Source organism: Leptonychotes weddellii, chromosome 11 (genome assembly GCF_054177405.1).
Source record: "Leptonychotes weddellii isolate Sample4059 chromosome 11, ASM5417740v2, whole genome shotgun sequence".
NCBI lineage: Eukaryota > Metazoa > Chordata > Mammalia > Carnivora > Phocidae > Leptonychotes > Leptonychotes weddellii.
In genome coordinates, this window is record NC_138379.1 from 52,102,215 (window position 1) to 52,124,034 (window position 21,820).

Genomic DNA, 21,820 nt, shown 5'->3' on the forward strand with positions numbered 1-21,820 from the left:
TGTCGGCTTCAGTGCCAGCGCCATCCCATTGACCCTGACAGTGAGTCTGTGATCACCAAGGCTCCTCACCACTGCAGCATCTGCAAAGTTCGCTGAAATGGAGGCCCAAGGACCAGACTGGATCCAGCACTCTCTAACTACCCTGTTCAGGGAAAACAGGAGAGTCTCCAACCCACCCAGTGGGGTAGGGTGTCCACCAGCACTCTGCAGTGATTCCTGATGATTTACAGGACTACAACCGAGGGCTGCAGGGCTCTCAGCCAGGTGAGACTCAACAAAAGGGGAACCTGGAGTCATCAAGGGATCACCCCAACAAATGTCCCAAAGGTGTAAAAGAAAGAACACAGATTTGGGGAGCCTACAGACGTTAAGAGAAAGCCCAGTCCTCTCCTGCAAGATGTCTCACCTTCGGAAAGCATCTTAGCCTCTCGAAGCATCCATTTTTTTTACCAACTAAACCCGGATGTCACATGCTGTTGTTATGAAGGCCAGACAGGCTAATCGGGGGGACGGGTTTGGCAGGTGACTGGGATTGTGAAAACCAGCTGAAGGAAGGATACTCTGAGGAGGGCTGATGGTTGAAATAAGAATGGATGAGAGGATGCAAGAATGTGTGGCAAAAAAAGAGAGAGAGACAGCTGGGGAGGGAGGGAGATGGAGATGAAAAGCAAATGAATCCTAGGGAAAACGGCATTTAGCAGGGGTAAAAGGAAAACAAGTCAGAGCTCAGATGGAATGTGGTCAGAGTGGATAATAAGGAAGAGGACAAGAAGATGCACATTTTCCAAAAGACATGTCAGGGAAACTGTCTACAGTTTGCCAACTGTTTGATCTTGTAAGAACAATCATGACACTGGAGACTTCTTATTATGCCATCAGTAAATGTCTCCTACAGATGTAGAGGCCAAAGGTAGCAAGTGGGTTCCTTCTCACCAGCCAATTCCAGCTGATTGATAATGTTTATCTGAAGCATTGTATTTGAACAAATTCTGAGGCCTCATCTGAGCACGGTGGTAAAGAGAGCCGTTTCACTTAGCGAGGTCTGCGGTGGGGTGTACGGAAGAAAGAGCAGCCTGCATGCCGTGTGTGGTGGATGCTGGGCCGGGCTGCCCAGATACAGGCCTCTGGGACGAAGGCACTCATCCCTCCGGCTGCAGTGACTGTTGCCGTTGGCTGCTGACAGCTCTCAGTGGAGTCCCTCTCTGGGAATGGCCCTTGGCCAAGAGAGCTGCCTCACCCAGGGGCAGCTGCTGCTGCAGAGGGCAGTGAGACCAACTCCCCCAGGTTCAATGCAGCGTATGTGAAGGGGCATGCCAGCTCCAGCGCTCCCCATGGGGTCAGTGGATGTCCATGTTGTGATGCATTGAAGTTCAACTCCCCCCTTGATCCAATCTTACTTCCCTTACAAATGCTGATCCTGGGGACAAACCTAACAAACTTTCTGCACGCATATCTCCCTGGAGTCTGGTCCCAAGAACCCAACCTAAGGCATCATGCATTTGCCATTCCTGCACAAGCTCTATCCCTCTATGCTTAGCTAGTAGCTTGTCATTTATGCTTACTCCTCACCAAAGACCTGACGTTAGTTAGCCAATGAGAACACATACTCCATCAACTTTCCCTTTTTCCCTTGTTTGGAAGGAAACTCAAAGGTAAGTTCTCCATTCTTTCTTCTCTTGCCTACGTAGACATAGATTTCTGCTTGAGGCTTGGAGTCCCTCTAATCTAAAAATGAGGGCTGGCTCCATTCTGCTCATTTTCAGTCACGCTTCCTCCCAGCCTCTAACCCTAGCAGAGATAGCACTTGTCCCTGATTCAGTTTTTGGAGCTGCTGTAAATTGAAGGTGTCATCAGGAGGGAGAATAGTATATGCTAACAACCTCATTGGCATGGTGCTTTCAAGTTATACGTATGTGTTATTTTATAGACACAGTAACTATTATTATTTCTTTTGAATAAAAGGTACAGAGAGGTTAAATGATTTCTCAACCAACTGCAGAACCTAGACTAGAATCTGGGTTTCTTGGCTGCTAGTCATATGGATTCTAGCCACAGGCAGAAACCACTTCACTGGCCTCTGTTTCTCTCTCAGGGTCAGTATATGTTTTCTAGAAAACACTGAAACAGTGGAATTAGCTCAGGGGACTCCTTCCCATCTTCCCTTTCTACTCTGGCAAAACCCTCGGGACTTGATAGTGTTCAAATCCTAAGCCAAGCACTGAAGAGCACTGTGGAATGTAGGGGATGATCTAACAATCCAGGGCCAGAATCCCCAGTACAGCCGCACCAAGAGGCCGTCTTGTTCCTGTTTGGATCATTCCTTTGATGGGGAGCTCACTACCTCAAACGATGCCCATTCTGTTGTCCCCTCACCTGTACAATTGGAACAATATTAAAAAGGATGGGGGGCACCTGGGTGGCTCAGTCAGTTAAGCATCTGACTTGATTTCAGCTCAGGTCATAATCTCAGGGTCATGGGATTGAGCCCCAAGTTGGGCTGTGAGCTCTGTGTAGAGTCTGCTTAAGATTCTCTCCTTCTCCCTCTGCCCCTCTCCCCGACCTGCTCGAATGTGCACACATGCTCTCTAAGAGAGAGAGAGAGAGAAACTGGAAAATTTAAATGAGATAATGAATGAAAAGCACATAGTGTAGCACCCAGCATGTGGTTGTACTCAGTGAATGGAAGGAGTTTTTTTTCTCTTTCCGCGAGACACAGAACAAGAATGGAACAGAACTGGCTTGTAGGAAGAGCGCCCTCAGCTCCAACCACACTACTCGGGAATCGGTGCTTACACAGCCCTGAGATAGAGCTGGAGAGGTCTGGAGTGCGGGTTCTGCTGCCAGCTACCTATGTTTGAGTATGGGCTCTGCCACTTAGCTGTGTGACCTTGGGAAAGTCACTCTGTCACTCTGTGCCTCAATGTCCTCTTTTGCAAGATGAGGAGAGACGAACGTTACCTACGTCGGGTGCAGGGGAGGGGTTGTCATGTAAATGCTCAAAACTCTGCCAGGCACACAGTAGCTGTCACTTGTCAGTTCTGTCATCCTTATCTTCCAGACAAGGAAACTGAGGCCAGAGAATTGAGCCATTTCCACAAAGTCAAACAGCAAATGAGGAGCAGAGCCTGGACGAAAATCTTGGTTTGCCTGAGTCCCAAGTACGTGAGCTTTCTTTCATATAACGTTACTTCTGCCATTCCTTTTGCTCTTTTTTAAGAAGAGGAGGAAGGACAGAACAGAGTCGTAAGGAATTCCGCCTGAGAAGCTGGCACATCGTGCTCATTGGAGGAAGGAGCGTGTTCCTAGAGGCGTGGCTAAGTGAACCTGGGAGTCATGTCCCGGGGCAGGCAGGAGAGCACACTGCCTGCTGGAGGGACACGCCAGGGACCGGGGCCGAACACACCACCTCCTGCTCCCCGGTCAACCGCCACAGCAACATCAGGGCCTTCGATTTGGCTGCAGTGGCAGGGACAGACATGTTGCCGAGCCCCACGTGGCTGTGTGACTGGAGACATGTGGGTGACTCTGAGGCCCTGGGAGGGATGAGGAAGCACCACAAGCCCTTCTCGCAGGCGAAAACCATTTCAGCTCTGTGCAGCCATGGTTGTAAGGCTGGCGCGGGCCCCGTGTGCTGGAGTCAGGATGCAGCTGGTATGGGGCATTTTGGCTCTGCACAAAGGAAGGCTTGCGAGCAGGAGTGAAATTCAAAATATTTAAGAACTGATATGACACAGACAGCAACCGATCAGAACAGGCATGACGGCCAGGGAGAACAGATGTGGGCTGTAAACCAACAGTCTGGCTAGGGGAGTATATCCCAGGCGAACGTCAGTCTCGGCAACAGAGAAGCCCAACGTGGGAAGAAGAAGAGGATCAATGGGTGGGGGCCCAGGTGCCAACAGAGAATTGTCCACCTATCTCCAAAGCAAGTCCCAGGGAGAAGTCCACGAGGCCCCCAGGGCTCTGTAGGTGATGGTTTCCAAGGAAAGAGGAAGGGCCTCTTGGCTATGGAGGAAAAGAGTTAAGGGCCTCAGGGTCCAGCTCCCAGGCTCAGCAGCACCACTGCCCTTGGGATGCACAGGTCCAGCCTCCAGAAGGGCAAAGCCCCAAGCCCACCCGAAGACTTGCCCACGAAGGCTCTCACTGATATGTCATCATGTCATTCTGCTTACTTTTCTCTTGGCCACCGAGTGTTCACTTGTGTCTCCCGAAACAGTTGTTCTTGTTCTAGCATTTATTTATTTTTATTTATTTATTTTTTTGTTCTAGCATTTAGATGAGGGCACCAGCGCACCTCACCGGAGTCCCAGGGACACCAAATGTAGCCTGGAGGCATGCGGAGGGAGCCCCAGCCTGGTCAAGAGTCAACAGCTGGAATCCTAGTACCACCTTGGCAGCCCCCAGAGCCATTCCAAGCCCCCCTCTTCCCCAGCTCAAAGCTGCCTCCCTAGTGCTTGCTAACCTTTCACTTAAAAACATATGCTCCTGTTACCCTTTGGACAAAGTCACAAGGGGTCAATTATCTTGTGCCAATGAAGGAGGAGTACCATTTCTTCGGCTTGCATAAGATGAGGCTCCACATGATGAAATAAATCATTGGCCTGTGAGGTCTTGTGGGAAGGTACTAGAAGGAAGGGCCTCCCTTGAGAGCAGCGCACGAAGACCTTTCCCCTCACCCAGCCTCACCCGCCAATGAGTCTGTGGGCACACTTGCCAAGCCTAAGAAATTCCCCTGGAAAGTGCCACTGAAACACTTCACCCCTGCTCTTCATGGACCTCAAAAGGTTGTGCCTGATGTTGACTTTGCCCCACTTGTGTCTTATAAATCCAGTCCTCTTTCCCGTTAGTTATTAGTGGCTCTTCCTACTGTCTTTGATACCTGACTGTGGCCTCCTGGCCTTCACTAGCTTTGTCCCCAGGATTTGAGTGACAGCTTCAGGAATTTACCGAAGGAGTCATGGGCATGGGCTGTGGCTTTGTGGTCCACTGGGCACATCTAGGGAAGGCCAGAACATCCTGGCGAAGCAAAACATGGCAGCTTAGCACCATGTTCTCGGGTCAGTAAGCTGGGCTCCCACCTCCAGCTTTGCCACCTAACAGCTGGATAACCTATGAAAGTTATCCAAACGTTTCAAGCCTCTGTTTTCTATAGTGGAAAATGGTTATAATATTAGTATCTATCTTATAGGGTTATTTTAAGAAGCAAAATAATTTATACAAAGCACTTAGCACTTTGTCAAGCACAAGGTCAGCAATCAGGAAAGTTGGTCATTATTAATATAGTTAGTCCTTCCAATATTTATAGATTAGTTGCTACAGACCATGTATCCTGCTAGGGGCTAACGTTCTAGTGTCTGCCCTCAAGAACCTCACCATTTAGTGCGAGAAGACCACAACCAACAACTAGGATGTACTATGATAAATGCTTTACTAATAATTACTTTCAAAAGCACCATCACTAAAAGGTGACAACCATTTTTGCTAGTCATCGTGTGTTATACACTTTATATATGACAAGAGCATAAACTTTGTGGTCCAAACACCTGGGCTCAAATCCCAGCATTATCACTGAATACCTGAGTACTCTCCGGCATGTTAACTTCTTTGAAATAGCTTATCTGGAAAAATGGAGGTAAAAATTAGAAAACAAAAAGTATATCTAAGATGTTACCATAGTGCCTTGCATAATGGTGTTGGAAGAGCTAATGTGGGCTATTGTCCCAGTCCTGGAGGGTCCGTCTGGGTAGGTATAAAGGTCAAGGCAGGACACCCACCCAGGATGTGTGGCAGCACTGTGATGTTCAGTGGCCCGTCTGGTGTGGAGCCAGTTCTGAGCCCATGGCTGGAGCCATCGGGACCAGAGGCTGGCCACTCCAATGGAGTGGCCAGCAAGACCTAGGCAGAATATTCCAAGTAGGGCAGGTCCTCCAGGACCAAGAGAAATTGAGTGTGTTGGTGTAGTAAGAGGCCAAGCTAGGAGTCAAATGTAGGCCTGTTATATTATAGAAGGCATGAGTATCCCGGCCTGGGGCACTCTGCTCCCACAGCCAGGGGCTTCTCTACAGATCACAAACACTGGCTATCCCCTCGCTGCACACTCAACCCCACACCGGGTACCCCCATGCTGCGTACCGTGGGGGTGAGCAAGGACGATGCAGGCAGAACTCTGCACCTTACAGAATATACTACTTCTGAAAAGGAGCCATGCAAATCAGAACACACCAGCCCCAGAACTGAGCCAGGGCACAAAGAACCAAACTGCACCGACTCAGACCTGTTTACACGAATGACCATTCTTACAGCACGGTTTGATAAGCCTGTTGCTAAGCCTGCCAAGCTTCCTATCACAGAGCACTTCACTCCTAGCTCAGGAAAGATAATCACTCTGGGAACCAGCTTCCTTAGGAGACCTGGCAGAAGGCTTTCAGTGCACAGTGAAACCTACCTTTCAACAGAGCTTCTCCTCCTCCCATGTCAGACAAGGGGAAACCCAATCCCTAAAGGAAAGGGTTTGTGCACACACAGTCCTGCCGGGTGTCACTGGCTGTAAGTGACCCTCCGGGAAAGGAAGGAGCCCCGATCTCTCTCTCGGCTTGGAGCAGCTCATAAACAAAGACCCTAAAGTCTCCTGCTGGAACAACGTGAGATGCAGGATGCTCAGATTCCAGGGACACCCGCAGGTATCATCTGTCAATCCTGACACCAGCCCCGGCTGTGTCGGGGTCCGAGCAGAGAGATCAGACAAGCAGCAGGGTAGGGCGGGGGCGGGGGGAGAGGAGGGAGGGGGAGAAACGGCTTTGGAGAGACCACTACAAATAGGCGGAGTTTTTATCTGACACTAAACAGGGCAAGGGAGAGCTGTGTGATCCAAGCCGGGATGAAAGCAAGGCAGGCCTCTGCCTTGTAATATAAGAGTTTAACGATACTTATTAAAAGCCCGTTTCTTGGTCCTGTTGAAAAATTACACCCGTGTTTCTTTTTTTCATATAAATTGCTTCCTAGAGATAAAGTGCACACACACGCACACACACACACACTCCTTACAGATTCCACACCCCATGCTCGCACACCTGCATTCTCCATAAATCCTGCACGTCCTGTGTATCACACACACGTCAGTACATCTTCATCAAGCATAGCTACAATTCACGACACACACACATACTATAAAGCCGGAAAACCCGTCCCGGTCCCGGAGGTTATCCATGCACCCTTTGAAATTGCAGACTTTGAGGGAGCCCAAGAGCTTCTTGCTCAAGTTGTCATCCCCACAAACAAAGAGCACAACCTCTAATCCATATCATTCTCCACGTCTTGCCTGAGACCAGGCAACTCTGCAAAAGCTGGCGCCACCAGGATCATCAAGCTTTGGTGGAAAGCAACAGCATTCCGTAGGGTCACTGTGGGAGAAGGGGTCTGTGCCCCTCTGGCTCGGGCGGGTTCCCTCTGATATGCTGAGTACCAGCCACCTGGAGGTGGCCTGGGCCTCCGCCGGGGGGCATGTTTTTTTCTGGCTATCAACTTACCCAGAGCTCAAGGCTGCCTTCATTCTCAGTCAGAGAAGGCATTGCTTTCTGGAATCATTAGCTAGATACAAGAAAGTACCCCTTAGCCAAAAAGTATCCTTCCACCAGCATGGACTCCCTCCCGGTGTTGATCTCCCCAGTGTTTTACTCATTGCTAAGGGGTAGGGTTCGAAGGCTAAAGTCATCAGGTAGAATAGTTTGCTGTTACCAGAAACAAATGCTTTGGAGTTGGGAAATTTGGTTTCAAGGTCAGCTCTAACCCTTCCTCACTGTATGGCCTTGCCAAGTCCCCGAGCCATGGTGTTCTTGGCAAAATGGCAATAACAGCTTCTTTCCATCTTACGGAATTTGGGGGAAGATCACAAAATGCCCTACAGACTGTAAACTCCAAAGCAGATGTTAGAGATTTTCATGATGAGACAGTAATGAGGAAATGGAGGCGCTCATAAATTGGGCTGTGAGTGCCTCCAGGGCAAAGCCTGTGTTGTATGTATCTTGTTATCGTCAGTGCCTGGCACAGAGGACTGACACCAAATATTCTGGGGAAAAAATGGTTTGAAAGAACCAGTAAGCCTGTGAGTTAAGTGGCTTGTGCAAGGTCACAAAACAGCTGATGGTGGGACTGAAATCCAGCTCCCCTCACCCCCTCGTCCCAGGCTCTGTTCCAGATGCACCAAACTGTTGGGTATCTGGAAGGGTCAGTGATGTCAAACTAGCCACAGTGTGGGCCAGGTTTTAATGAGCCCTACCATTCCCCGGGAAAGATCCACTACAGGCAGGCAACGCCCAGGAAGCCTTCACAAACTTGCTTGTTAAACATTCCAACTCAACAGTGAAAACAAACAGAAACTACAGGGCAAATCATATCCAAATGCCTCAAACCAACTCATCTTATTTCCTGTCTTGAATTGCACACATCAGAAAAGTCATGAGGTTGGGACAATGAGCCTGCAGAGATTTTGGTTGCGGAAACTAGCAGCATATCTTGTTTCCAGCTCACTTTCAGCATTATCACTTACCTACTGACCAAGTGTCCGGGAGATCACTAGCCCTCTCTGAGTCTCAGTTTTTCCATCTGCAAAACAAGAAGATGATTTGCAATTAATCCCTTGAGACCACTGGATAAAATGCATCAGAGGTTTAATACCTTGTATCAGTTCCCAACTGCTTATGATCCCACATAACTGGGGAAATTGCTAATGGTCAGGGGCTGGAAGGGCATTATTTCAAAAATGAAGTATAATAATTAACAGTTATGTGACATGTAGGGCGCCGATGGTGTTCAACCCCCAGTACAGAAAATTCAGCCTTTCCATCATTTTGGCACTTATTTTTCTTTTTCATAAATGTAAAAATGTAAAAGACCACTGAAATACCAGGAGAAATAAAGCAAACAAAAATGTCACCACCTCAACATACTCACGCTCAACATTTTAGGGTATTTTTCCAGTTTTTCTCTTCTAATGCACAGAGTTCACCATTTTGCAAAGCAGGGACGACAAAGGCATACTATACTGAAAAGTCACACGCAGATCACCATGCTCCCCCCACCCCGGAACCCCCAGTATTATACCTCAACCGTTGTTCACATTATTAACTCTTTTTTATTCCGACATCAGCTTTGTTGGCTTCCCCAAGACTCCTGGGCCCTGGTCAGGTCCCCGGCAGGCACCGTGCACAGCAGAGCCCAGGGGAGGGAAGAGCCAGTGACAGGAGGGACCCTGGGCTGGTCTTTCCCCAGTCTGGGTTCAGTTACCTCATCTGCAAAATAAGGAAACTAGACTGGCCCATCCCAGAGATCACTTTTACCTTAAAAACACAAAGCTAAGGAAAAGTGAAGGAAACATATATTTGAATCCCTACTATGTGACAACGAGTCCATACTGTTGAGCTGGTAATATCTATGGATATTATCTCCTGAGCCTCTTAGCCACCCTTGGAGATCTTCCAGACAAGAATGCCCCTACTTTGTCTTGGGAAGGCTGGTTTAGGGGTCTCTCGTCATGCTGCAGCCAGACCTTGGAACATAAGTCTGTCCTATTTCAAAGCTGAAATGTCAAAAGCATCTAATGCTTACTGAATGTCAAGAAAGTTGCCTGAGGTCACATAGCCCAGAACCAAAGGAACTGGGACTTGGGGGCCCCCATTTGCTCACTTCCGACCCTGGGCTCTGTATTTTCAGTTTCCTCTCTGCCCCTCTGCAGACCCCCAATTTACAACTCTGTGGCATCAGGCCCCCAATTAAGTTCTGTTTCCAAGTCAAGGCAGGGTCATCCTGTTTTGTTAGGTCGCCAGCTTTTCCATAAAGTGACTAGATTGTATCAATGCATATTTAAGTTCCCAAAAGGGCACTTGGATAAGAAGCTGCAGAATTTCTAAAACCAAGTTTAGAAAATGTGAAGGGAAAGTGATTCTTTATTCAAAGATCCAAGATAGTAACCAAGGAAACAGAAAGGGCTGATAACATAATATCCAGGAATGCCACTGCGACTGCAAATGAGCAGAAGACCCCAAGCGAGTCATGGGAAGTGGGAGAAAGTGGTGGAGTGACTGTCCTGGGCACTGATCGAACCTGGTGTTGGGTATCTTTCTAGAGTTCTAGGCTTCTGTTTCCTGTCATCTGGTTGAAAATTAATTGGCATGAATTTTTTATGACCAGAGAGTAAACAGACTCAAAGGCCTGCAGAATGGGCTCAGACTTTCTGGAGAGTTCCCCATTTCTCATGAATACAAGCTACAAAGTTGTGCAGACACAGGAAAGCAATGATTTTTCATTCTTGGGCTGACACCTCTTCCATGAAGTCTCCCACTAGCTGGAGTCAGGATGAGCCACCCTCGCTTGGCTTCCCTTCCAGCGACTTTAATTAAAGTCTCTGTTATACTGCAGTTACTCTTTTCTCTTCTTCTAAAGGATTATTTTTTTCTGTTTACCCAAACTGATTAAATATAATAAAAACTCACCTACCACTAGCAATATGATTTTAGACAGGCTTCCTCCCAAACCTTGTTGTATACATACCCCCATGCACATTCACATACATACACATTCAGACACTTTATAAAATGGGATCCTATTATACACACTAATTTTTATCTTTTTTAAAGGGTTACATAAATGCACAATTAATCCTATTAATGTACACATAGGTGTTTTCATTTTTTCACTAGTGAAAATACTCTAATATTTTTGTACATGTATCTTTTTGTGGTTGCTTGATTGTATACTTAGACTATATTGCTTAACATTTTTTTAAAAGATTTTATTTATTTATTTTAGAGAGAGAGAGAGAGACAATGAGCAGGTGGAAGGTCAGAGGAGAAGGGAGAGGCAGAGGAAGAGGGAAAGAATCCCAAGCAGACTCCACGATAACTGCAGAGCCCCACGTGGGGCCCGATCTCAGGACCCCAAAATCATGATCTGGGCTGAAGTCAAGAGCCAGATGCTTAACCAGGTGAGCCACCCAGGTGCCCCACTGCTTAACATTTTTTTAAAAATATTTTATTTTTAGCTTTGTGCAGTGGCAGTATCGTAGCCAATGAGGTTTATCCGAGGCGCGATTATTGCTAATTAAAAATATTTTATTTTTAAGTAATCTCTACACCCAGCATGGGGCTCGAATCATGACCCTGAGATCAAGAGTCACATGCTCCACTGATTGAGCCAGCCAGGCCGCCCTTTATTGCTTGACATTTTTTAAAAAAGATTTTATTTATTTATTTTGAGAGAGAGAGCAAGCATGGGAGTGGGCATGAGAGGCAGAGGGAGAGAGAGAATCCCAAAGAGATTCCACGCGGAGCCCAATGTGGGGCTTGATCCCAGGACCCTGAGATTATGATCTGATAGCTTGACATTTTTAAGAAATTTGTAACTGCCCCCCACAAAAGACTGTGTCACTTTTAATTTCCACCAGCAGCACAGAGGCATGCCAATTCTTCATGATCTCATCAGTTTTAGGCATTAATGTGCTTTTTTATCTTTGTCAATGTGATAGTTAAATGGAACCTAGTTATTTAGTCTGCATTTTTGGATATCAGTTGAACATCTGTTTCTATGCTTCTTGGCCATTTGCAATTCTTCTTTTAGGAAATGCACATTCACAGTCCTTTGCCCATTGCTTGGTTGGGTGTTAGCCTCTTTCCTGTTTGGTACATAGAGTTTGCCATTGGTCTCTTGCCTTGACTCTTATTTTTAGCTTTCTTCCAGTGAGTTCCCTCACGGTAAATGGCGCTACCAGGTACTGTGGCCCCACCAGAAATCTGGAGGCCTGTCCTGATACCTCCCTGCGCGTTCTCCCCACCAGTCACCAAGTCCCATCTGTCCTATTTCCTAAGTAGACTTTAATTCTGCTCCTGTTCATGTTTCTCCCTCTCCAACACCATGACCCTCACCAATCCACCATTACCTCTCACCTAGCCTCCTAACTGCTACCCATATCCTCTCCTCCAATTCTCTCACCATCCAGAAACTAGAGGGATATTTTTTTTTAATGCAAATCAGATAGTCTCCACTGCCTAAAGCTCTTTGACAGCTTCCTAGCCCATTAAAGATCAAATCCAAAGTCCAGAATGTGCACCTGTGCCTGAAAAGGGTGCTTCCGGGACCCAGTTTCTGCGCTGCTTGGGTCTCTGTCGATACATCCATCTCCCCTCCAGTCTCTGTACTTAGTCACACTGGCTTCCTTGCAGATCCTCAAGTGGGTCATTCTTCTTCCCAATTCAAGGCCCTGGATGTGCTGTTCCATCTGCCTGGAAAGTTGTTTGCTCTCCTCTTTGCTGGCTAACCCAAATTTATCCTTCAGGCCTCTCAGCTTAAACACTATCTCCTCCAGGAAGCCCTAAACCCCCACACTAAGTGAGCTCCTCTGGCTATTTACTGGAGTTTTCCTTTGAGGCACATTTTCCAAGGTACTCTGTGGTTGGAAAAAGGGGTACTGAGCATCCAGGCTCCACCCACTAGAAGGACTGAAGTCCTGCTGGGTTTCCCACTGTATCCAGATGGACTCGAGGCCTGAGTGGGTCAGGACCTGCAAGGGAAGGGCACCACTGACCCACAAAGCAGGGCTGGTGACGGCACAGGGTAATGCCTCCTTTCTGGCAGCCCTTGCTGTCCTTGCTCATGAGGTTCCAGTAACTCCGAGACTCAGAGATGCTGCTTGAGCTCTGTGTTTCACTCCTTCAGGCAGGGGAGCTGATTTCAAAAAACTCTGTTGAGCCCAGCAAAGCTGGCCATATTGCCACTAGCTGTCTGAGGGGGGAGGCGCTCTCCCCTGAGGGCCGTGCGGTTTCCAACTTCGTCATTCTTGGTGCTCAGATTTTTTTTTCTCCTGGACTTCTGCTGCTGATTAGGTCCCGAAAACATGTTCACTTTAGCTTTCTTCTGGGTATTTCAGAGCCAGAGATTTTCTCCTTTGTCATTCTCTCAGTTAGATTTCATTTTGTGCGTGTGTGAGATTGCAAAAATGACGCATTTCAGGTATGAAGCAATTTAGGATGAGAAAATTGTACTCTAGCCACAAGGCCCCAGCCCTAACGACCTAACAACCTACCATGGCTTGGCAGGCTCAAGAGTGACATCCTGATGCGGTAAGTACTTCCCAAGACCAGCTGTGTCCTCGTCCGGGCGGCCTCCCCACAGCTGTCTCCTCTGCAGGTGCCCCCAGCCGGGGACACACTACACAAAGCTGCTCTCAGAATGAGGCAGTTTTCGGGGTTGTGCGAGAGATAATAATGGTTTTATGAGTTACCTAAAAACATGGAGTGTCCAATAAGAATCCAAGATGGAGACCATCGCTTCTTTTCAACCAGGCCCACAGGAACCACGTGAAAGGGCCTTTGTAATTTTTAAAACCCAAGCAAGTCAGCTCTCCTTGAAACATCAACTCTTCCCCCCAGCAGCGTCATGCTCACCCTTTCGTTCAACAAGCAATCGCTGGCTGCCTATTTGGTGTGTCAGACCCAGACTGGAGTTGGTAGCCAGAAAGATTTTCAGAGACAGCATGGGCCTGAACCATGCTTGAATCCCCGTTCTGACTCACATGAGTTGCGTGACACACAGAAAGTCATCTAACCTCTCTGAGCTTCGGCTTCCTCATCAGCAAAGCAGAGATCCTTATCCCAACCTGGGGAGAATTCTATGGAATAGCATTTCTCAAACACCTAGCAGGGGCCTGCAGGTCAGTCTTGGTCAGCACTCACTGCTTTTATGATTTCTACTACTAAAGACGGTCAGTTAGACATGCTCCCTGCACTAAAAGGTACAAATGTTACCACTGGGGTGGAGGTGGTGGGGGGGGTCTGTAATCTCAGTGGGACCCAGCCAGGAAGGGGTTAGTTTTAGTGGGATGGGACTGGGCAAGGCAGGCTTCAAGCAAGACTCTGGAGTACGATGTTTGCAAGACAAAAAGGTCCACAGCAAGGCGTGTGAAATGTGGACCTATTCTGAGAAGCACCAGCAGCAGGAGGTGAAGTGAAACCTCTGGAAGCACGGATGGATGCAGGGCTGGAGCCTAGAAGGCCTCATGGGCCGGGTTCTAGCAGCAGGCTCATCCATCAGTGGTTTTTAAGCTGGGCAATCACAGGGCCAGATTTGTCCTTGAGGTCAAGCACTCTGGCTGCCATGAGGATGGATGGGCGGGGTGAGGCTAGGAATGAGGCAGGGGCAAGGAGAGCCACAGAACAGCAGCTGATCCAGGCCCAACGGGAGGGCCCCTAACTTCATTCATGGGGATATAATCATGCCTTGCCCAGCTCTCCCGAGCAGCCCGACCGCAGTGGCCCAGTTCCTAGAGGCTGTGGGCCTGGCTGTCCTGGAGCTGCCCTGGGAAGGCTGCTTTCTGACATCAAGGGCCAAACCATCCATCCCAAAACAACCTGCTCCCTTCTGTCTCCACTGGGACAGCACAGCCACGGATGCTGGCTTTCTAGTCCCTGGGTCATCTCACAGCCCCATGTCTGCAGGGTCACTGGGCTACTTCTCTTAGCCAAATCCATTCAACTCCACTCACTTCCATTATTTTTGTGTGTGGACCCGTGCTCAGATTTGAAGGTGGTATGAGACTGCAACAGACAAGGTCATGGGCCCAAGAGGATTACAGTTAAGGACGCCGGCCTGCGCTGTATCCCACAGCTGAATGCTGAGTGTTCAAGGGAGGGCCAAGTGACAGGGCTGCGGGGACAAGAGAGACGGACCTGTGGATTCTCCTTGGCAGCATCGGAAAAGCTTCGTGGAAGAGGCAGCATTTGCCTGGACCGTGGAGACAAAGAAGGCGGTTGACGGACAAAGGGTGGGAAAAGGGCATCCGAGGCTGAGGGAAGTGGGGGGGGGGAGTGGCGATGCCTTCTGTGGCTGACGCGCAGGCGACGAGGAGCAGGTGACAGGAGGCAAAGGCAGGAGGGGGGCTGAGGCCCGGCTGGAAGAGGCCTGATGTCACTCTCTACGTTCTTCCTTAAGCCACGGGAACTATGGCCACATAAGAAAGAATAAAGCCGAAATCTTTATTAGGCACCACTCCACATGGGGCAGCGTGAATTTTACAACCATCCTGGGAGGTATGTATTATCACCACTCCCATTTCACAGCTAAAGAAACTAAGGCTCAGAGAGATGACAGGACCTGCTCAGGCTGCAGAGGCAGGAGGAGAGCCCACCTATTTGCTTCAGAGCTCAGTGACCTTCCCTCTACACCTCAATGACCCTCCCTCTACACAACACCAGCCCCTAAATGAGGAAGGCAGATGCTTCATGTGCTTCCAACAGCCAAGAAAACAGACTCCTCATCACCACCACCACCCGTGTCCTGGACTCCAAGTTTTGTCTCACGAAGGACAAAATGTCCCCGACGTACCTCTGTGTAGCAGGATGTCATAAGATTCCTGAGCATCTATGTTTAATTAAAATCAACTGCTACCAGTGACCACCCGTGGTCACCACGTGCTTACAATATGTGAGGTGCTTTCCCTCCGTGTCTGTGACAACCTTTACAACAACCCCATAAAGCAGGTTTTACCTCCCCAGTTTTATAGTGGAGGACAGGGAGGCTCAGAAAGGCAAAGTGATTCGCTCCAATTACACAGAGCAGCAGAGCAAGAACCAGAAGTTTGTGTTTTGGCGCTTGGACCTACCTGCCACCCTCAAACTTAACATGTCAACTGCTCAACCCTTATCTCTCAGGTGTCCTCTTCTGCTGGTCCCCGTCTCAGTGAGTGACGCCACTTTCCATCAGCAGCACAAGCTACAAGCCCACCCCCGATACCCATCCCCTTCACTACACCCCCACATTAACCCATCATGGACCCCTGCTGGTTCTAACACCGCCCCCCCGCATTGGTCCCCTTCTCACCACCTCTGCCTCCACTACCCTAGTCCAAGCCACAGTCAACTCTCACCTGAGCTGCTGCAGTAGCCCCCCAACAGGTCTCCCCGTATCCCGTGCTCGTAGGAGATGTGAGCCCTGGGCTCGGAGAGCCTGGCTCCTGCTGGCAGCCCCACCTCCTCTCGCCAAACATGCTGCCCCTTTCGTTTCTCAAACACCCTACTGTCCGTCCCATTTCAGAGCATTTACACAGGCTCTTTCTTCTATCGCCACTCCCAGCTTCACAGGCCTCTTTCAGATCTCAGCTCAAACAGCACTTCCTCCAGGAAGCCTTCTCAGACCCCCAGTCCAGATCAGCAGGTACAGAGCAGGACAACTGTGCCTGGGGTTAAAATAATGAGAGACCTCCATGCCAGTCACTGTGCAGTCCCTGCCCCAAGCCCCTCCATGCCTCCCACCATGACCTGAGCTTCTCCCCACAGTCCAGAAGGTAAGGCATGTGTGGCAAGTGGAAGGCCCCCAGGCCCCTGCTGGGCATGACGGCAGAGACCTGTTCTGACAAGCCTGTGCACGTGCACTCGGATTGTTAAATATTTTGAATGTCACCTCTGCTCTTAATCCTGTATTTCTCGCGGTTCATAGTTATGGGCTTTTTGGGTCACTATTTAGAGTCATGAACTCTGGGAGGGCAGGGAGCACAAAAGTGAAGTTCACCACGTTGACGCTCAGTACAGAAGACCTGAGTGACGGGATGGATTAAATGAATGGAGGAGAGTTATCTCCCCCGTCTTTCTGGCCACAGGGGCTCAGCTTTGCCGACAGCTTCAGGCATCGAGCAATGAAGACGCCAGCCGATGCAACCAAGCCTCAATGGAGATCACTGTGGCCAAGGAGGGGCTCCCTGTCCTGCCAGGATGAGATTATGGTCTCTGCTCCCTACAGACCTTTGGGAGGCAGGAAGAAGGCAGAGTCTTTCTGGGCTTGACTCTTTCCTGCTCGTGAATCACTTTACCCATCTCATAAGTAGCTCTCAAACCCATTCCCTCATCCTTAGCAATCAGGTAACACCTCAGTCCAAAAGACCACCTTTCCTCATGGTTGCTATCACAAGACTCTTAGTAATTTCCCCGCTTCCCCTGTCACCCTCTCGGATTCTTCTTTTGCAAAAAACATGGTCTTAAAAGGTACTTCTGACCATGTCTTCCTTCTGTGGCTTCCCGCTGTCCTCAAGTGCCTTCAAACCCTCATCCTGGTTTATAAGGTCCTCATCTCTGCACCCTGTCTGTCCCTCTAATCTCACCATCTGCTTCTCTCCTGATTCTCTTCTGTTTCCCCCATCAACACACACTTCTTCCTGCCTCAAGGCATTTGCACATGCTGTCCCAATTTCTAGAACCTCCCCAGCTCATTTCCAGCTACATTCTGGGTTTTAGCCTATAAGGCATATACTTGGAAAGGCCTTTGCTGCCCAACCCTGGTTGACCAGGTCCTCCTATTATCCACGGCTCTTCTTTCGTTACACTTACTCAGCATGACTGAACTAGTTGTTCAATGTCTGAATTGAAAAGAGGCCCCATGTGGGCAGGGAGCCTGTCATCTTGTCCATTGCTATATCTACCCTTACTGCTCAACCCAGGGGATTCCTGACACAGAGGCTCAAGCAATATTTGACAAACGAATAATCAATGTGATGAGACTATAAGCTTGGACCTTTCTCCTCTGTCTCCAGGGTCAAAGCTGAAATGTAAATTCCAATGGCCACCACAGAGATTTCAGGAATTAGCCAATTAATTTACCTCCCTTCTGATGTGTGGAAGGGGTCTGAAAATACAGCACAGCAGCTCCCTAAGGGACCAGACTGAACTCTTGGGAGAGAACCTGAACTGTTAAAAAAATTTTTTTTAAATGACTAGAAAGGAAGAAAGGAAGGAAGAAGAAGAATAGAAGACAAGGTCTCAGGAAAAAAAAATGCTGGTCAGGAATGGGCAAGAAAAAACAAACTAAAGATTCACCTTCATAAGAAAAGTCAGCCCCCTGGTGAGCCAAGAACTGGGTCCTGCTATTCCAGCAAATGGGCACCAGACGAGGTACATTCTTGTCCCTCCTTTGACCCTGACAAACTGTGTGACCTCGGTCAGGGATTTTTTCTTTCTCTGCACCTCAGCTTCCTTCCCTACAAAACAACCAGAAGCACCCAGGGCTTCCAGATCTGGATTCTCATGAAAGGATCTGCAGAGAAAAACAGGAGTGGAGAGAATGAACGCCGTGACGCACGCAGGCCCAGAGATCCGAGCACCGCAGCACTCCCCAGTGCAGAAGCCCTCAGGGCCAGAGGCCAGGCACCCAGGGAGCCCCCATCCCCTCTCCTCCGGCCTGCTCCTGGCTACTGGCTACTCTGACATCTTCGGCCTCCAACAATCTGATGTAACTGAATGTCAACCAGGCTGCCTAGGGCCCCGGATATGGCCTCAGAAGCTGCCATGGGTGTAGACACAGAGTGCGCTGGGTGGAGAGGCAGCAGGCAGGTCTGGGCCTGATACTCACGGAGCCCAGAGTCACAGGTGTTCCAGTGGCCTGGAGATCATCTGAGGAAAGGGTCTTAGCTTTTTTTGTCTCTAGGACCCCTCTGGTAGTTTCTTGAAACTTGTTAGACCCTTTCTCAGAAAAATGTTCCCAAATGCATAAAAAAAAACCCTTGGGTTACAATGGAAACCAATTATATTAAAATGGTTATCAAAATATTAAAATGATACGTTTGTGATACGGTGATATTTTTATTTGTTTTTAAAGTCAAGATTTATAACAGATCTAGTGGCAGGTCTAGTAACTCTCATAACTTTGAAGTAGTTATGAGTATAAATGATATTTTGAGGTATCTCCTACAACTATAATGGGATTACAAAAATATCAGATTTCTCCTGGTAACAGAGTCCCAGAGACGTCTAACGCTATTGTGGTTTACTGCCTATATTCACAATGGGGGAAAATACTAACTTTTTTTCCAATCCCCATGCTTACATTAATAACCTCTGATTTAGGGCAGTGACCCGACTCTACAGAGGAGGAAACTGGAGCCCCCAAAGGGGCAGAGACTTGCACAGATACCCAGCGAGTGAGAGCTAATACCGAACTCTAATACAGGCCACCAGCCATGCTCTGCCCATCCTGCAGAGCCACCTCCCAAGTGTACCATTCTCCAAACCCATGACCCAGGACCATACTTCCCTTCCTTCAGCCTTGGTTTCCTCATCTGTAAAATGGGAACAATCGCACCCACTTCAGCAGGCTGCTGTGAGGACAGGATGAGAACACGAACAGGAAATGGCCTTGTTACCTGGATTGGGCTCTGTATCTGCATACAGGAATAACATGTGAGTGATTATTAGATATTGCCTCGTGAGAATCCAAAGGATATGGATTTTGGGTTTCAGTGAGGGGGTAGATCAAGGCTGGCAAATCCAAATGCCTATAGGGGTCAGTAATAAGGAGGGGTGGGGACTATGGCAAACTCAAAAACTCATGCCCTTCTAAAAGGGGCAGCCACCATTCAGGACCAGTGGACAATGCATGCAAGAAGGTGGTCCTATGGTTGCCGAATCTGAGTTTTTAAGAGATGGTGGAAATCCTTATTTTTAGCAAAATGTCCTGGATTTTATATTAAAGTCTTTTTTATTCTTTAAAGATTTATTTATTTATTTTAGAGAGAGCATGTGTGTGCACACATACACATGAGCAGGGGGAGGAGCAGAGAGAGAGGGAGAGAGAATGTCAAGCAGACTCCCCACGGCACCATCTCACAACCCTGAGATCATGACCTGAGCCAAAATCAAGAGTCTGATGCTTAACCAACTGAGCCACCCAGGCACCCCTTAAATGTTTTGAAAATTAAAAGGGGATGTGAGCCCAAAAACATGTCTATAGGCTGTCAGTTTGCAGCCTCTGGGGTGTGTAGGTAAGGGAGTTCCATGGCCTGGGGAAGGGGGTCAGTGTCTCCCCTAAAGGCCAAGAGGGTCCTCACCCCGTCCCAGCCCGGGAGGTTAGACAGTGGCTGTGCAGGGTGGGCATTCTTGCTAGGGCAGCCGAAGCCCCCCAGACAGAGACAGCTGGTCCTAAAATTGTGCTCCCCATACCTCACTGCTGTGAGGCTGCCTTGTTTTATTAATAACCCTGGATCATGCTCACAGCACATCAAGGTAAACAGAGATGCTTCCCGGGCGGGTAATGCAGGCAATTCTAACAGAAGAAGAAACGGGCTTCCAAATATAAATAGGAAGATAAGATAAATAGACAGAGATTCAAGCCTGCTTCCCGCAAATTTGCAGGCTGTGAGTCACAGGTTTGGAGAGTCATGAAAGGGACCTTCTTTGGAGGATGGGGGAAATCGGCCCAGAAAAGGGAAAAGACTTGCCAAGGGTCACATTCATCATGTATGTACTTCTGATTTCTATCAGCATCGGTTTCCTCATCTGAAAACCCTAACAGAGCCATTCACTGTGGCTTGAATGCTTCGTGTTCTCTCCCTCCCAATGCTGCTGTCCATGCCGCCCCTCCTTCACCCAGCCATCTCCAACTCCGTGATCTTCAAGGAGGACTCCGGCCTTGCCTTTGGCGACCTGCCCTGACTCCTTCCTCTGTGCCTCCGTCAGCCACAGCACCCGGTGCAGAGGACTATCACTGCTGGTGTAGGTGTCTGCCCCACGAGCCAGCTGGGAGCTGCAGACGGCACGGCCCTGCCTTACCCAGCTCTGCCTAGTCAGAGCCCCACACGGGGCCCGGCACACGGGAGTTCTCTGCACACCCCAGCTGAATGAAGCTGTGAACAACGCAGAGTGTACCTATACAGAGCCACAAGGAGACTGCACATGAACATGACTATGGGAGAGTTCACCAAACACCATCTTGACCGCAAGTCAACGTGCTAAATGGTCCTGGGTCCGAGCTAAAACAGAGACTTTGGTCTATTTCATCAAAGACCAGCCAAAACAAGGGTGAGGAAAGAACACTGTTACTTTGATAAGCCCTCTTGGGAACAAAAGGGGGAGGCAAACTAGTAGCCATCGAGAATCCACTATGTACCAGGCTCCATACTGGACACTCTCACAGACAGCCTTGTTTCATTCCCAGGAGCTTTAGAAGGAGGTGGTACATCTATTTTACAGGTGTGGAATGAGGAAAGTGGGGTCCATCCATGGCGGAAAGACTAGAACGCAGGACCAAAGCCTATCCACACATCTCCAGAGTTTTCCCCATTCTATCACAGTCACCATTGTAATTAGCAATGAACTTCTTCCATCCTGCTGGTTCTAAACCATTTTAGAACAAGGCAGAGGAGCAGGAGGTGGAGCTTTAAATAAGTGATTTCCCCACTGGCACCCCTAGCCCTGCCCCAGCTACAGGTCTGGGGGCTTGAGAGGAGGGGGTCACTGTGGAGTCCCTCTGATGGTCCCTGTGAAAAGCATTAAAATGGAAAAGGAAGAAGAGAAGCCCAAAGCTCCCCGCCCCGCCACCAACCCCCAGTCACTATAGCCATGGTGTGAGTAGGAGAGAAAGGGTTCTTTTCAGTTTTCTTCAGATTTTATTTTTAAAACATTATTTACATTTATGTGTTACCCCCAGAAAACTTTGGTTTAGAGAGTGCCTGCTTGGAGACAGACGTCCTCAGGTTAATACATACCTCAACCTACTAGTACTAGCTCAAATAGCAGTAAGATGGGACATGAACAGGAGTTTGTGAATGTCATGGCTAACACAACAGAAACCATTCTGACTGCTGAGGGCATGCACTGGGCATTTCTAGCTTCTAATTAGAAAAGATCCTGCATCCAACACTGAATTCCCTTGAGTCGTAAAGGTTTTCGGTAGATGCTTGGGGTAAGAACCTGATGTCTCACACCCACCTAACTTCTGTGACTCACTTTCCATGCCTAGACCTCACAGGTCTTCTGGGATGACAATTAAGTTCAGGGCATGCTGCACCCTCCCC

At 48.7% G+C, this 21,820-nt stretch overlaps 1 protein-coding gene and 1 pseudogene across 12 annotated transcripts in view; one reads left to right on the forward strand and one right to left on the reverse strand.

The window, feature by feature from the left end:
• TENM4 (teneurin transmembrane protein 4) overlaps positions 1-21,820 on the reverse strand; it is a 711,025-nt gene that overhangs the window by 560,627 nt on the left and 128,578 nt on the right. For all 12 annotated transcript variants that reach the window (XM_081798927.1, XM_081798926.1, XM_081798930.1 and 9 more), the window contains exon 2: positions 8,546-8,601. The gene's annotated coding sequence lies outside the window, so the exon portion shown is untranslated. The remainder of the gene's footprint in view (positions 1-8,545; positions 8,602-21,820) is intronic.
• LOC115936975 (U4 spliceosomal RNA) lies at positions 11,034-11,238 on the forward strand (annotated as a pseudogene).